Below are 4,975 nucleotides of genomic sequence, written 5' to 3'. Positions count from 1 at the left end.
GGAGGATAATCGGCTATCCGAAGGCAATTATCGAATATATCGGTCCCGGCTTCGAGATCCGTAAGCAATATGCAAGTTGATAGTCGGGTTAGACCCGAAGGCAAATGTGTGCGGCTGTATTCGTTAAATACCGAAGAAACTGGGTTGAATGTGAGCGTTTGTGCTGCACTAATTAAATATGCTCACCAACCCGAACGATAAGGTATGTTGCATGTGCATTGGAAAAGTCGATTCGTTTTAAATAGTATTCGTGCGATCGGCTAACGAATTTCGGCTTTAGAAAGGTTGATACCTTGTGTATATATGTTGATGAAGTGTGAAGTAAGTATGATTATGAGAATGTGTGTTAATAAAGTGACTTAGTTAGCTATGTGAATGTAATACTGTAGTCAAAGCCGATTTCATTACTTGAGACTTACTAAGCTTAAATGCTTACCCGTTGCTTTGGCTCTCTGTTTATAGATTTTGTTCGTTAGCTATCGGATTCGGGATCAGCGAAGTCGAAGTCATCTACACTATCAAGCTCTTTTGGTACTCTTTTAGTTGAACTCTGGATATGGCATGTATAGGACTACCCCTGTTGTTTAAGTTCTTTGTGATGTATGTGTGTAAAGCCATGCGAAAATGGCTTGTAGAAGTGGAGTATGGCATTAGACCATTTGTGTTTATGTATGTATATATGGTTTCACGATGTGACTATGGTTTGAAATGGAAGTGTTGGGCTAATGATCAGCCATTGGAATGGCTAAATATGATCACATGTGGACCTATGTATGGCAAAACCCTAGTTGGTCCATGGTAACCACAAAATAGGTAAAGTTACCTTGAAAACAGATGCTGACAGCAACAGTGGTGTAGATTGAAAAATCACAAAATTCGTAGGAGTGGAATTAAATAGTGAATAAATATGTAATCGAACCTTATGAACCTACTTCATATGGAAGTAACGAAACAATCATATGAACAGTACAGTAAGAGATATTCGGGTTCTTGTGGAACGGGCCAGAACAGTTTCTGGATTCCCTGTTCCGCCTTTGGAATTCACTATAAATTGACCAGAGATAATTAGGGGTCATACCATATATGCATGGATTCCTCTCTGAGTCTAGTTTCCATAGAAACAAACGGCATCAGTATTGGAGCCCTGTACAAGGAGATATCCAAGTCGTAATGCGCAAAGGTCAGGGTAGTCGATCCCTGTAACATGGGAGACTTTGACTAATAAACTGTACTAATTGGCCCGACCAAAAATTCTAGAAAAAAATACATAGGTGGGGACATGAGTCTAGTTTCAGGAAAAATCACAAAACTGATTTTCGAGTGTGAAACTCAAGATATGATTTTTGAAGCGACTAGTACTCAGACTGGGCAGTGTCTGGAAAATTTTTAAAAGTCTGTCAACACCTCGTATTCGACTCCGGTGACGGTCTCGGGTTCGGGGTGTTACAATTGATTGGTATCAGAGCTACGGTTTAGTCGATTCTAGGACTACCGTAATGTGTTGGGGTCTAGCTATACATGCCATTTTATGTGATTAATTGATAGTGTGGTGATTTCTGACATTTGCAAATGTGTTATTTATAGTAATGGATCCCGATCCCGACCGAGCGGTAGCTGATGATCTTGAGAGTGTAGCGCCTGCTCCCGCACAAGGGACAGCGCCGGTGGACTCTCAACCTAATGCGAGTAACCCGAATGATGAAGCTAGACAAGCTTTCTATAGCGTGATGAATGATTGGTTCAACCAATACATTCGAACTAATACGGCTGTTCCACAACCTCCATTCCCGACAAACACCACCCCCGCACCTACAATACCTCCGGTAACTGACCAAATAAGGTCAAATAAGCCCCCAGTTGACCGAATCCGAAAACATGGGGCTACTGAATTTAAAGCTACGGATAGCGACGATGCCGAGCAAGCTGAATTTTGGTTGGACAACACTATCCGGGTACTCGATGAGCTATCTTGTACACCCGATGAATGCCTAAAGTGTGCTATCTCCTTGCTACGTGATTCTGCCTACTATTGGTGGAGTACTCTGACTTCTGTTGTGCCCCGGGAGCAAGTAACTTGGGAGTTTTTCCAAACTGAGTTTCGGAAAAAGTATATCAGTCAGAGATTTGTTGATCAAAAACGGAAGGAATTTCTTGAGCTTAAGCAAGGTTCTATGTCAGTTACTGATTACGAGCGAAAATTTGTTAGACTTAGTAGATACGCTCGGGAATGTGTTTCGTCCGAGGCTGTCATGTGTAAACGCTTCGAAGATGGGCTGAATGAAGATATAAAAATGTTCGTTGGCATTCTTGAAATACGAGAGTTCGTAGTACTTGTCGAGCGAGCTTGTAAAGCCGAAGAGCTTAGAAAGGAAAAACAAAAAGTTGATGTGGGAACTGGGGAGTTTCGTAAAAGATCCTCGGGAAAGTCTCTTCAACAGGCATCGAAGAAATTTCGAGATGATGTGGGCCGGTCTAAAGCACTTCGGGCCTTTTTAGACGAGATCGTGATCGACCCCCTGTGGGTACACGAGGCACTTCAGTCGCCAGTGTTGGGAATGAACGTCGAGGCCGAACGGAATGTCGACATTGCGGTAAATGGCATTTGGGGAGTTGTAGATTCCATGACCGCTCCTGTTACAAGTGCGGATCAGTGGACCACTTCATTAAAGATTGCCCGAGGCTGTCTGAACAGAATGTAAATCAGAGTGGGAAACCGGGTGCTACCACTGCTCGAGGTAGACCATCTAGAAATATGGGCAATGCTAGTGGTGGTCAGAGAGGATCTAGAGATGCTACGACCAGATCCGAGGCTCGTGCACCTGCTAGAGCATATGCTATACGTGCCCGCGAGGATGCTTCTTCGCCTGATGTTATTACCGGTACATTCACTCTCTTTGATACTAATGTAATTGCTTTGATTGACCCCGGTTCTACTCATTCTTACATATGTGAAACCTTAGCATCCAGTAAGACTTTACCTATTGAGTCTACTGAGTTCGTAATTCGGGTGTCAAATCCCTTGGGTCGTTATGTGCTTGTCGACAAAGTGTGTAAGAAATGTCCCCTGGAAATTCGAGGTTCCTGTTTTCCGGCGGACTTAATGCTTTTGCCGTTTGATGAATTTGATGTTATCCTTGGTTTGGATTGGTTGACCGCGCATGATGCGGTTGTGAATTGCAAGAGCAAGACTATTGATTTGAGGTGCGCAAATAACGAAGTAATCCAAATTGAGTCTGCGGACTTGGAGGGGATGCCAGCTGTAATATCAGTAATGTTGGCACAGAAATATGTAAGAAAAGGGTGCGAAGCATACCTTGCGTATGTACTTGGTGACAAAGAATTAGAAAAGAAACCCGAATCTGTGCCGGTGGTTTGTGAATACCGGATGTTTTTCCGGAAGAATTACCGGGTTTACCACCTGTTCGGGAGGTAGAGTTTGGTATTGAGCTTGTACCTGGGACTACGCCGATTTCGATAGCTCCGTATCGTATGGCACCAACCGAGTTAAAGGAGTTGAAAGCTCAGTTGCAAGAACTGACGGATAGAGGTTTCGCTCGCCAAGTTTCTCACCTTGGGGTGCACCAGTATTGTTCGTGAAAAAGAAGGACGGAACCATGAGGTTGTGCATTGACTATCGTCAGCTGAATAAAGTGACGATAAAGAACAAATATCCGTTGCCGCGCATCGATGATTTGTTCGACCAACTGAAGGGAGCCTCAGTGTTCTCAAAAATAGATTTGAGATCGGGCTATTATCAGTTGCGAATTCGAGATTCCGATATTCCTAAAACTGCCTTCAGAACGAGATATGGTCACTACGAATTCTTAGTGATGCCGTTTGGGCTCACTAATGCCCCTGCAGTATTTATGGATTTGATGAATCGGATCTTCAGACCGTATTTGGATCGGTTCGTAGTTGTGTTCATTGATGACATTTTGGTCTATTCAAGAGATGAGACCGAACATGCTGAGCATCTGAGGCTAGTGCTGCAAATTTTGCGGGATAAGCAGTTATATGCTAAGTTCAGTAAGTGTGAGTTCTGGTTAAGAGAGGTTAGCTTCTTGGGTCATGTGGTATCCGCGTCGGGTATTCGAGTTGACCCGAACAAAATTTCAGCCATACTTGACTGGAAACCTCCGAGAAATGTTACTGAAGTTCGGAGCTTTTTGGGGCTCGCCGGTTATTACCGACGATTTGTGAAGGGTTTCTCGATGATAGCCACACCAATGACGAAGCTACTTCAAAAGGATGTTAGGTTCGAGTGGACGGAGAAATGTCAGAAAAGTTTCGACCAACTGAAAACTCATTTGACTGAAGCTCCAATTTTGGTGCAACCCGAATCAGGTAAAGAGTTTGTCATTTATAGTGACGCATCCCTACTTGGGTTGGGTTGCGTATTGATGCAAGAAGGTCGAGTCGTGGCCTATGCGTCGAGACAATTGAAGCCACACGAGAGGAATTATCCGACCCATGATCTCGAACTAGCTGCCATCGTATTTGCTTTAAAAATATGGCGACATTATCTGTTTGGTGAGAAGTGCCATGTATTTTCGGACCACAAAAGTCTCAAATATTTGATGACTCAACGAGACTTGAATCTGCGACAAAGACGTTGGCTTGAGTTGTTGAAAGATTACGAGCTTGTCATTGATTACCACCCGGGAAAGGCTAACGTGGTTGCGGACGCCTTAAGCCGGAAGTCATTGTTTGCTTTACGAGCGATGAACGTGCATTTGTCTGTTCTACCAGACAATGTGTTAGTAGCTGAATTAAAAGCTAAACCATTATTGACTCACCAAATTCGTGAAGCTCAGAAAGTCGATGATGAATTGGTTGCAAAACGGGCTAAGTGTTTTCCGAACGAGGGATCAGAGTTTCAAATTGATGACGATGATTGTTTGAGGTTCAGAAATCGTTTGTGTGTTCCAAGGAATTCGGAACTCATTTCGATGATTCTGAACGAAGCCCATTGTAG

This window comes from Gossypium hirsutum, chromosome A06 (genome assembly GCF_007990345.1).
Source record: "Gossypium hirsutum isolate 1008001.06 chromosome A06, Gossypium_hirsutum_v2.1, whole genome shotgun sequence".
In the NCBI taxonomy this organism is placed as follows: domain Eukaryota; kingdom Viridiplantae; phylum Streptophyta; class Magnoliopsida; order Malvales; family Malvaceae; genus Gossypium; species Gossypium hirsutum.
This window is presented reverse-complemented; position numbering follows the sequence as displayed.